The sequence below is a fragment of the Tachypleus tridentatus genome, chromosome 10, assembly GCF_004210375.1.
Source record: "Tachypleus tridentatus isolate NWPU-2018 chromosome 10, ASM421037v1, whole genome shotgun sequence".
Taxonomy (NCBI): domain Eukaryota; kingdom Metazoa; phylum Arthropoda; class Merostomata; order Xiphosura; family Limulidae; genus Tachypleus; species Tachypleus tridentatus.
Genome location: NC_134834.1, coordinates 68,460,934 through 68,474,075, shown reverse-complemented (window position 1 = coordinate 68,474,075; position 13,142 = coordinate 68,460,934).

The following is a 13,142-nucleotide window of genomic DNA, read 5'->3' as shown; positions in this document are numbered from 1 at the left end:
TAACTTTAATTACGTAATGCAAATAAAATCATTTAAATATAAAGATGTGATCAGTCTATCCAGATTTATTTGCTATAAAGCACAAAGTGTTATCTGTGCTTTGCTCATCGTAGATATCAAAAGTTGAGTATTATATGCTCTGACTTGTTTTTGAGGCACAGGGAAAGATGTAGGATATAACGTAAATTATTAATAGTCCTCTACAAAAAAACTATAAATCCATCTTCAAAAATGGCCTATTGGTTAGGGCACTCGAATCGTTATCTGCGGATTCGAAGCCCTGTTACCAAACAAGCTTGCCCTTTCAGCCGTGGAGGCGTTATAATGTAATGCTTAATCCTACTATTCTTTGGTAAAACAGTAGAACAAAAATTAGTTCATCACTACTAAAATAGAAACGGCTGGCGCATATAACCCTCCGAGTAGCTTTACACGAAGTTCAAAAAATAATATAGGAAAATAAAGTTTTGAATTACTTTGTTAATTTACTGTCAGATAATGTAATATCATTTTTATTGTATTTTGTAATCGGTTACTATACTATTGTAACTATGAAACTTGGTGAACACAGAAATATTTATTATTTAACATGACTATGGTACTTTCAGACACGTTGGCGTTAGTTTTAAACACTTTTAAAGGCATCTTTGTCCTTATTACTCTTTTATAAGATCGGTATCTAGTTCCGAAACTTGTATATGTTTGTTTTAAGGGCAAAGCTGGATAATGGGTTATGTGCGTTTTAACCATTGCCGAACATTAAGTTTCAGCGTTATAAATGCTCAAACGTGTCGCTAAGGTACTAGAAGTATTGTGGTAATATAATCCACAAAAATATTATTCATATAAAAATTAAGCTCCGCACTCGGGATAAGGGTAGATGAGAATTTTGTGTTTTTCTCGAGTCAACAACGTTGTGAGGAGCCGTTAACAATATTTTTAAATTGGGAGTTAACGGTGAGTGGGAGGGGGCAAAAGTCTGAAAAGTGAAATCTTGCAGTAAATTTATTCAAACAGATATTGCTTAACATTGACTGAAAGCTTGAAATAAATGATAATTGTTAATTATATTATTTTTAAGTATATCCATTATACATCCATTTAGTAGAGATTAAAATGTTTGAAACAACAAGTACTGTGTATTTTATAAAGAAGATTTGTCTATGAGCATAAAAAGTAATGTTTCTAGCAGTATAGGTGCGCAGACATACCATTATAGGGCTAGATTTTTCTACTGAAGACTATTTGTTTCAATGTAAAACTACACATGGGCTATCCACGCTTTGTCCATCTCGAGTAATCGAATGCCGGATTTTAAAGCTGTAGGTCCATAATTTTTTGTTGACCTACCTAGGGATGATATTTTAAAGTTAACCTTTATTTAACAAACTGTTATATATAATTATTAAAATATCAATCTATTGAACATTATAAGTGATATATATATATATATATATGTATGTATGTATCTTTTAATGAAAGGGGTGGTGTTGAAGCGGGAAAGAGAAAGTAAACGTCTCGAGACCGAACAAGCCCGTATCAAAGCCAAAAAAGAAATACGGCTGAAAGAAATGAAAATTAGACTCAACTCCGATCGATCAAGGTTTAATGACAACTTTGAACTCAATTGATATATTAAAGTACTATCATTTAATGAAAATAAAGTTGATAAGTATTTACAACATTTCGAGGAAGTTGCCCAAACCATAGAATAGCCCACCGAAAAAGGCACAAGAGGCTTATGCTGCCCTTTCTCTAGAAGATTGTACAGAAAAGGTTAAAGCTGCTATTCTTAAAACATGCAATTTAGTATTGGAGGCTTATCGCCAAGCGTTTCAAGGTTATTGCAAGCAAGACAGTTAAACTTATATGCAATTCACCCACGAAAAAGAGGTTTATTTTGATTGATGGTGTAATTCTATGCATATTGACAACAGTTTTGACAAAATAAGACAAGTATATCTAACTAAAGAATTTAAATATTGTACAAGTGACGACTTTAAAACTTACTTAAATAAAAAGAAAGTTGAAACACTGCAGGAAGCTGCTACTCTCTCCGATGATTACACTTTAACACATAAAACCATTTTCCATAAAAATAAATTCTTACCACTTTTACAAAATTCTGAATCTATTCAATCCATTAAAGTTCAAGATCTTTCAAAAATTCTAGCTCGAAATATTATTACACACAGGATAAAACTTCATCAAAGTCATCAAGGCCTGTCTGTCATTTTTGTAAAGAAAAACTGGTCATTTTATCCCCAATTGTTGGTCTTTGAAAAAGAAATAGGAGGCAACACACAATGCTTTCCTGTCCATATATGGACGTAATTTTACCAAATACAATCATATTTAGTTTCGGGACCTGTTGTGGTTGGAGTAAGACCTATTCTGCCTTAATTGGCAACAATTTGGCTGGAAATAGTGTCTAACCCAAGATTGTTAGCGAGCTAATCACTGTTTCATCTAAGGATGATGTTGTTGAGAGAAATCCACATGTTTCCCTCGTGCGCTGTGACTCAAACTCAGACTAGAAAATTAAGCCAAAAAGAGAAAATAGACACGTGTTTAGAGGATAGCATTATAGATTTGTCTCAGAAAATTTTTGGGAAATACATGGATCTAGTGAATAACTGTTCTACTGACGATTTATTGATGAAAGACAATAATCAACGTAAGGGATCTGGTTCATCTGGTGAAGTTTCATATACTCAAATACCCGACTGGTATTTTGAAAAATCAGAATAGAAAACAATGATCAATATCACACTGAAAAGCCGAAACTTGCCCTTCTACGGGCCCGAGTCTCGAACCCTTTAAGCATCTAACATCTCTGTAGAGCAGTAAACTGGTTTGATACTTTTATAAAAATTATTATGATTGATATTTTATGTTTATAATAGGCACATAAAAAGCAAATGAAAAACAGACGTATACAATATGTATTCCTTCTAACGAGAGAAACATTATTAATTTAAATATGACTGGTTTGAGTTTCATGCAAAGCTACACAATAGCTCTCCATTATTTAGCAATAACAAACAAGAACTGCGGGGGTGTTTTCTTATAGCAAAGTCACATCGGGCTCCCTACTGAGTCTACCGAAGAGAATCGAGCCCCTAGTTTTAGGGCTTTAAATCTATAGATTTACCACTGTTCTAGCGGGGGACTAGATAAAAAGAAAACCAGTTAGTCAAAACTACTCATCTCCAACTCTTCACCAAGAGATAATGGAACTGACCGTCTCTTCATAACACCCCATGACTGAAAGGAGGTGCTTATCCAGTAAAGGTACTTTGACTCTGCGACCCTCAGATTGGAACGCCCTGACCATCAGGTTAGACCATTTAAAAACGGTCTACTTAAATACATAAAAGAGTCTGCATATAACATATTAGGTACTGCAATCTGAAAATAATAGCTTTATATTTTTAATTGCAGTAAAATTTCCCCAGTAAAGGCTATAAGATGAGGGAAAATTATACAGGAAGGTTATTAAGAAACTTCATATTTGGAATTGCTATACTTTGAAAATTACTAGTCGTAGGTAAACAACTTTTATTAAACGCACATTGAGAAAATTAAATTTTATTCAAGAAGACCTTGACATGGTATAATATTTTAAAAACTATCTAAAATGTGTTTAATACATTTCTCAAAGTTTGTTAGTTTTATGGTAATGCCATATTGGTTATTTGTTGTGTCTACCACGGGTAATCGAACCCTGGCCTTTAACGTTCTAAATCCGTAGAGTTACTGCTGTTTCTGTAGGGTACATTCTTAATCATCATATCTCCAACGGGTGTGTATACCATGTTAGCGTGAAGAAAAACACCCATTAAAGACTTCTGTCCTACAAACAACCCTCTAGCTGAGATGGACATCATGAGGGTTATGGGTTCAAATCTCCGTCACATCAAACATGCTCGTCCTTTCAGCTGTGGGGGCATTATAATGTGACGGTCAATCCCAATATTCGTGGGCAAAATAATAGGTCAATAGCTGGCGGTGGGAAGTGGTGACTAGCTCCCTTCTCTCTAGTCGTTCATTGCTAAATTGCATATGGCTAGTACAGATGGCCCACGAAATTCAAACCAAAACTGATATACACTGCTGGCCAAAACCTTAAGGCCAATGAACATAAAGAAAATATATGCGTTTCGCGTTGTTAGACTCAAAAATGTGAACACTATGATATTAGCCTAAATACTAGCTAGTCAAAAGTTTAAGACCATACTGAAACGAAGCGTTAATCGGTAAACACGTAACGAAATTTAGTCATTTGTGTTCAAGCATTAGCGTTATCAACATCTCCCACTGACATCTCATGTGTTACATTGGGTAAAAACACTATGAAATTAGCCTAAATACCAGCTAGTCTAAAGTTTAAGACCATACGAAATAGACGACCTAAACAGGGTACGAAATGTCTAATAAGAGGTATCAGTGGTGAGTTGCACGGCCGTCCTTGCGAATAACTTCAAATATTCGCTTTGGCATTGTCGATATAAGCGTTTGCAGAAGGCTGACTGGAATGTTATTCCAAGTGGTGAAGATGGCTTCACGAAGATCATGCACTGTTTGGAATTGATGTCCATTTCTATAGACTTCCCTTGCCATCCGCCTCCAAACATTTTCAATGGATGGTCCAAAAGAATCACGTTATTCGCCATGAAAAAGTCCTTTGTCCTGCGAGCACTGTGGATTGCAGCGTTGTCCTGCTGAAAGATCCAGTCATTTCCACACAAGCGAGGGCCTTCAGTCAATATGGATGCTCTCTCCAACATGCCAATGTAGCCAGCTGCTGTTTGACGCCCCTGTATAACCTGAAGCTTCATTGTTCCATGGAAGGAGAAAGCACCCCAGATCATGATGGAACCTCTTCCACTGTGTCACGTAGAAAATGTCTCCGATGAGATATGCTTATCGTGCCAATAACGTTGGACGTCATCTGGGCCATCCAGGTTAAATTTTTTTCTCATCGGAGAACAAAACCTTTGTCCACTTTTCTACGTCCCATGTTTGGTGCTTCTCAGCAAAGTTTAACCAAGCTGTTTCGTGGTGTGGGAGGAGGCGTGGCCTTTGAAGACATTTACGGTTTTTAAAGCCTTTCTCTCGTATATGCCATCTTATTGTTCTTTTGCTGCATTCTGCGTCCGTAAGGGCCTTAATCTGATTCGACGATCAGCTGGTATCTTGCCGGACAATCCATCGAGTCCTCCTGCTTAATGTCAGCGAAATTTACTTGGGCCGACCACTTGAAATTCTCGTTCCGTATCCTTCAGGGTCTTTTAAGAAATTTGCAACAGAAGTTTTACTTCGCCCAATCTCACTAGCGATGGCACGTTGAGAGACCTTGCTTTTGCAGCTCGACAATTCTGCCACGTTCAAACTCTGTCAACTTTTTAGCTTTTGCCATGTTTTTACTCAATATAACACAGGAGATGTCAGTGGGAGATGTTGACAACGCTAATGCTTGAACACAAATGGCTAAATTTCGTTACGCGTTTACCGATTAACGCTTTGTTTCAGTATGATCTTAAACTTTTGACTAGCTAGTATTTAGGCTTATTTCATAGCGTTCACATTTTCCCTATTAAATGCTAAAAAACGTTTTTTGTTTTTATTTTCCCTTTTATTATTTTCATCTTTCGAAGCTCTACTCAAATAAATGGTTGAGTATTTTGCGTATTTTTTCTTTATGTTCATTGGCCTTAAGATTTTGGCCAGCAGTGTATCAAGATTTGGTCATTTAAAATTATTTCTTCATGTAGACTCACTAGCATAAAAAGTTTCTTTTTTCTGTCAGACAGTGTAACCATGTTATATAACTTGAACCGACAGAAGTATCTCTAGAGAAGTGAGATTCACAGAAGGATTAGATTATTCTTCTAAACACCATCAGACCGTCACTTTAGTTTTGTATAAAGACCCCGAGATAAACTGTTTTTGCAACTTAAAAAAAAATGTATATGTATACATTTCCTTAGACAGGATGACAAACGAGGCTTTTGTTTGTTTTTGAATTTCGCGCAAAGCTACAAAAGGGATATCTGCGCTAGCCGTCCCTAATTTTTCAGTGTAAAACTAGAGAGAAGGCAGCTAGTCATCACCACCCACCGCCAAATCTTGGGCTACTCTTTTACCAACGAATAGTCGGATTAACTGTAACATTATAACTCCCCCACAGCTGAAAGGGCGAGCATGTTTGGCGCGACAGGAATTCAAACCCGCGACCCTCGGATTTCGAGTCGAACACCTTAACTCACCTGGCCATGCCGGGCCGACAAACGAGGGAAGAGCAAGTACGAATTTTATTATACAAATTAGTGTTAAACATGCTGCATACATGTTAAAAATTAATATTCTTTTGTGCTCTATTATCACTAACGTCAAGGCAAAACAGCCGATTGCTTTTCTTTAATTACATCTGCCCTCCATTTCAACATGCTCAGCTTTTGGTTTCCTGTTGTTTTCTTGCATTAAAACAAATAAATAAATCCTATAAGTACGACCGATTCCCAATTAAGTTATTTTAACATCTGTTAATAACAGAGTTCATTCTCATATGTAGTATTATTTCTAATTGTCTTTTCACATTCTTCAACTTTGATAAACAGCGAGTTCAATTTCCTGGAGTCTTGCCAGTCAGGAAGTCGGTGTAAATTTCCTCTTTGGAACTGCCTTTTTAACTGAAGCAAATATCGTAATAACATGATTGCACAACAGTAGCATGAACATGCAAACTAACTCGTATATTTATTCAAAGCATTCTCGTATCGTTGAATGTTTGTTGTCGATCACAAAGCTTCTCACATCTTTAATGTGTTCACTGCTGGATGTTTACTATTAAAAGCTCTCAGACTTACCGCTGAGCCACCAAAGGAGTAAGGATATAATGCAAGTTTGCAAAGAAAAAAAAAGACAATTTAGGGGTTTAGCACCATATAGTTTTGATGTACCCTCTACCATTTCAAAACATTGTTGAATTGAACTTATGATTTTGAATATGTCTATTATTAGTATTAACATCCTAGATCTTAAATGTTAATTATATAAACATTTCAAATATAAAATTGTAGTTATTTCATTATGTCTGCTTCAAATATTTTTTTCCGATTCTCATGAACAAGGTAAGCTTCAGTGATAAATGTGAACGTTTAGTGATCGAATAAAAAGAAATGTAATCAAACTCATTGCAAGATTTCTCATTTCGCAATATTTTTCACCGAAATTGTTGTGAGAAACAACCTGAATAAAGTTAGCCGACATCTGCTGGAATAACTCATGTGGAACTCGAGATGTCGATAAACAATGACGTTCACTGTTTAATTGTGTTTTAGGCATACGGTTGGTGAACAGAAGATAATAGGTACACCTTTGACCTCTCTCTCCTTTTAGAACGTAAAATGGAACGGGAGTACCAGAAATGTATATGGTCATTTGCATACTCAATTATAATTTAAAACCTCGTTGATGTCTGCTTCGCAATAACATCCATAAACATTAACAGTACAGTCTTAACACTGAAATATATCCAGATAATCTAGAAAAGCTGTAGAGCTATCAGACAGGTCAGGTAAACAATTAGAGATTCTCACGAGATTACAGGGAAATATTAAAACTTTGAGTCGATGCTAACAGAATAATGCAACTGCACACAAACTGATACACAAAATGAATCAAGCAGTGAAACATAAATAGAGTGTATGCATATGCAATTTCACTTCCACCGAACTATCGCTTTTACTGGTTAAAAGATCTTCAAACAATTAGACCAATATCATCTACTACACTGTTTAAATGCAGCATTTCTTAGATAGCAAATAAACTTGGATTTATTCATAGCGACATATGCTACATAATTAAGTGATCATTCCCATTACAAAATAGGTGGGGCCATTATTGTCCACAGATAGTAACGAGTGTTATCTTATCCTAAGAACAATAAAAAGGCAAAGGTAAATGAAAATAAGATCAACTCAACGGTTTTCAAAATCACTTCTCATACTCTGAAACTTCCACTATTCAGAACAAAGAATAACTTCAGAATAAATACTATTATATTATAAGAATATAGTAAAGTAGGGTATATTCAAATACCACAACTCAAATATAAGTTGCAATTGGTGTTAGTTAACATTAGGTGGCCTTAGAAGTTCATAATAGAAATCATTTCTGTATTTTGTGACTAACTTTATTTGTATTGTATGCATTTGTTACTTCTAATGCAAAGCTATATAAAAGCCTATGTATATGCTACGTTCCCACAGTAAAATAAAATCACGTATATTAGCAGTGTAAATTCATAAAATTACTGCTGACCTACTGAGAGATCTTATAGACGAGACCACAGACTTGGTTGATGAAACTAATTTGGACAGTTTTAGAGTAGTTGTTTACTGCCTAAGTTTTGAAATTTAGTGAGAAAGATTGCGTGAATTTTCCAAGTGTTATATTATAATGCACCATTCTGTTTACTATATTTTGATCTTCATGTGACAGAGCAGACAAACGGAGAAGATAGTGTAAAATTTTGTTTTTCCTGGAACATAAAAGAATCAGAACGAAGTTATGTTATTTTTTAAGCATGCAATGTTTTATCAATATTACATGTTATCTTCCCATTTCCCCACTGTCATTTCTGGACCCTGCTTCAAATAAAGCTCCTACATGTTTATTTGCCAAAATAATATTTTCTGGAGATTTGGGATTGGCTGTAAAGCTTAAATTTACAGTTACTAAAACAGCTTGGTACCAATTTTTTCTAGGTCTAACTCTTAAACTATCATACTTTATTAATATTATCATACTTTGATGTGAACTACTAACCAAAGTAGCTAATAATTACTAAAATATACTGTTTTTTTTAATTTATTACAGATACATAAGAGAGCCAAACAAGAAGAAAATACATCTAAAATCACATGAAGTTCTGTATTTAGTACTGTGGGTGTTCCTAAATGTAGACTTGTACTACTGACTTTTTAACAAAGATTAATAATTTCTTAGAGCTACCTTAAAATATTTAAAAAGAAAGATGTTAATGTGTTATATAGAAAATTAAAAGGAGGCTTAGATTCCTCAAGTGTTAACATGTTAGTAATTGGATATGCATTTTTAATAAAATCTTGGAAGGATTAAAAAAATTACAATTTTGACTGTTTTATATAAAACTTAGTATTCACAAAACTTTTAACATGAAAAAAAATGTTTGGAACAAAGTCATGTTAATCATATATATTGGTTATTGTAGTAGGTTTACAGCTCAGGAGTTGAAATGTCATAGTATTTAGACAAAGCCTAACAAATTTATCATAGCTGTTTTATTTATTCAGTGATCACCATTTTTCAAATTATACTTATTTTACTTGACTACAAATGATGACTGCTACTTGTATTGTAGACAATAAGTTCGAACTTTGTAAGCATGTTTACATTGAGCTGATGTAAAAAAAAGACAAAAGTTACTGTACAAATGCACATTCAGGATTGTTTAGCAAAAACTAAAATTTAACATAGACAACAACATAAAACAGGTAAGCACAAGTGAACTTAGAAATATAAAGTCTGGCTAGGTTTCTAATCCATATGACTACAATTTGGCTGCTGAGCTTAAGAGTCAAAATCAAGAGTAACAAAAACAGAACTATGGAAATTCTCCACTTTTATATATATATATATATATATTTCAACCACTGACTCATATATAGTTCTAAGCCATCTCAAGTACAGGTTTGAATGGCTAACCTTCCTAGTAACCTATAAAGAAACACATACGAGCAAACTTGAAACTTAAGAACAAAGGCTGCAGTATATATCCTTACCCTGTGTTAAAGAACTAGCATTCGTTTATAACCTCAGGCCATCCATCCAACACAAAAAGAATTCATTACATTTGGAAACTACATGGAAATTTATAAAAGTTATGTGATTATACCCAAATAAAGATATATTCTATATTAGTTATGAAGTACTGATATTTGTAGCTGTTCCATGTCTGACAATGGCAGGCCTTTTCTCAATTGTTTGATATTTTCCTTCCAATAAACAAAAATTAATAGTATAAATGCTTAATTTGTGAGCTAATTTTCTTCATAAGCTCTCATCTTAGACTCTCTAAAAAGTTTTATTCCTTAAGTAATAGAATGTGTTGTACTTACCCAGTATTAATTGTTCTGATTAATTAGGAGTTATTACCTAAATCTGTACAAAATAAACAAGTTAATTTTTAAGAAAACAGAATGTCATTAAAAGGTAACTGTAAGTCAGCTGTAGGAAACTATTATATTGACAACACAGAACAGACAACAACAACAACCAAAGGACTGTTTAACAATATCAGATTTAATAAACATAACTTGCTAACAAACAGTAACTAATTACTATGTTGTAGTATTCACTATTTTACCCTATAATTAGTCCTTCTAAATAGTCAGTATTTTCAGAATTGAAATAAATGTATATCTACTGTTGAAGCTTAATGGTAACCAAACATACTTTTATGGATTTCTAATTTAAATTCACTGGGCATGATAAAAAATGCTTATACTTTACTAGGATGAAAACTACTTTATGAAAAAGTTTATGTTTTATTTGATTTTCGTTTTGGTTCTTTTTCTCTTCAGAAAAATTGAAAATAAAATTGACCTGTTTTCAAAAAAAAGAAAAGAAAATATGATTTAGTTTTCAAGTCAAAAAACTTTTCATTAAAAAGTTCAAATCCATTTATAGCATGTAGTATAGAATTTACACACATACGAATATATGTGTGTAAATTCTGTACCACATGTATTTTAAAGTATTAAAAATTAATTACACGTGTATGCTCTCCATAATTTTGAAAGTTATATGATAAATTGTAATCCTGAAATATAATCCTAATCATTAATGTATAGCTTATTCTTTGGGAATCTTTTATATGTTTTTTTTTTTTTTATTTAGAGCAATTTTATAACAAGAATTGTTGAAATATGAATATTTCATAATGTGCAAAGACTCTATTACTGTATAATATACAATATAATATAATATTGTAAAATTTGTAAAAAGTGGTTTGGTTGTTTTAATAAAAAGTATCATAAATGTATAAATTCGGCCATCTGTTTTCTGTTTGTTGTTAAACACGATCAGCGTTATTTGCTGTACTAACCACGGGTTTCAAACCTGGGAGTTAGCATTATAAGCCTTAAGACTTATTGTTAAACTACAAGTTTTCTTCTGCTTTCACAAGGTAGTCCAGAAAAGTTTATATCATAATGTACTTTGTTCCATAAGTAAAAATATCTATCAGTATTCCCGTTAGGAACTGAATTCATATCTAAAATTAAATTATTTATTGGCCGTCAGAGCCAAATTTACATTTTTTTCATTTAGTGTGAAACCAAGTGTAAATGTGTATCAGATACTATTGAGTTACCTTTACATACTACTAGCCAGCCATTATATTAAGTTAATTGCATTTCACTGGTTAATTTTTAGTTTTTAATCTCATGTAACTAAATTGGTTTTATTAGAAACTATCAATAATTTAATTAATTATTTTATTTAATTTATTTTATTAATAATTTATTAATTTATTAAATTGTGACTGTACTTGTATATCTGATATTAATAAGTTAATTTTGTATAATATTAGTCAATTAGTATATTAATTTAATTACGTTATTCATTAATTAATTTTGTAATTTATGTAACTAAATTGCTTTGACCAGAAATTATCGTCAATTTATCTCTAAAAACAATTTTACATAATAAAAAAACAAAAACACTGCAATGCGGAAAACAATAATCAACCGAATATCGAAAGAATACTGAAACATTTGTTAATTATTGGTCTATTGCGTTTCACGTATGCAGTGAAATAGGTATCTTCAATATGGCCCGGCATGGCCTAGCGCGTAAGGCGTGCGACTCGTAATCCGAGGGTCGCGGGTTCGTGCCCGCGTCGCGCTAAACATGCTCGCCCTCACAGTCGTGGGGGCGTATAATGTGACTATTCCCACTATTCGTTGGTAAAAGAGTAGCCCAAGAGTTGGCGGTGGGTGGTGATGACTAGCTGACTTCCCTCTAGTCTTACACTGCTAAATTAGGGACGGCTAGCACAGATAGCCCTCGAGTAGCTTTGTGCGAAATTCCAAAACAAACGTTAGACAATTTTTTTTTAAATGTTTCATATAATAAAAAAACAAAAACACTGCAATGCGGAAAACAATAATCAACTACTGATATATGTTAGACAATTTTTTTTTAAATGTTTCATTTTATCATAAATAGAATTTACTGATAACTTAGTATTAAAGCCAATCCTTTAATTAAGTTGATGAAGAGGAAAATGGAAAAAGCTGCAGTCTAACCTGGTATTTTATCAAGAATATCAGTCGTACTGTTTTTCACGCAATAAACAACGGCGCCCTCTGTTAAATAATTTAAGCATTACACTGCTTTGCATCTATTATAATGATCTGTAAATTAATACTCATTTAGATATTAATTAAATAAAAGTTTGTTATAAATATAATTAATCCAAAATTATTTGCAATACAAATATTTCAAAAAACCTTTAAATGTATAACGTTAACATTTATATTTGTCAATTTAATTTTCAGCTACACCACATTTATTATGGGGCTGCACATTGTACTAAAGCAAAACGAAGACATGGTTGCGATTAAGTTATCAGTTGGGTTATTATCTAACTTGATATTAAATGATGATATGTGGAGATGATCTATATGAATTATACTCCATGCTGGTGTAGAATGAAATCGCAACGATTCTACTCAGCTATATCTGATATGTTCATTGTTTGTTAATTTGAAGTAACGGTATAATATTTGATATTGAGGAGAAGTTTTAGAGAAATAATTATAAAAATTAGATATTTTAAATGATGTTGTTTTGTGTATTGTGGTGTTAAAGCACGAAGTGGAGACGTATGGAATTGAACTTCGCTACACCCATTTTTCCACCGTATGCTTTATAGAAATGTACGCTATGTAAATACAGAAGTTTCTAAAGTAAAAATTTATTAGTGGTAGTTTCTTTTTGCTGTTGTTATATCACTCTCACTATTTAATTATACGTTCACGCTATTACAGTTGAATTGCTATGCACTTAACAGTTTTCCTAGCGAAGTA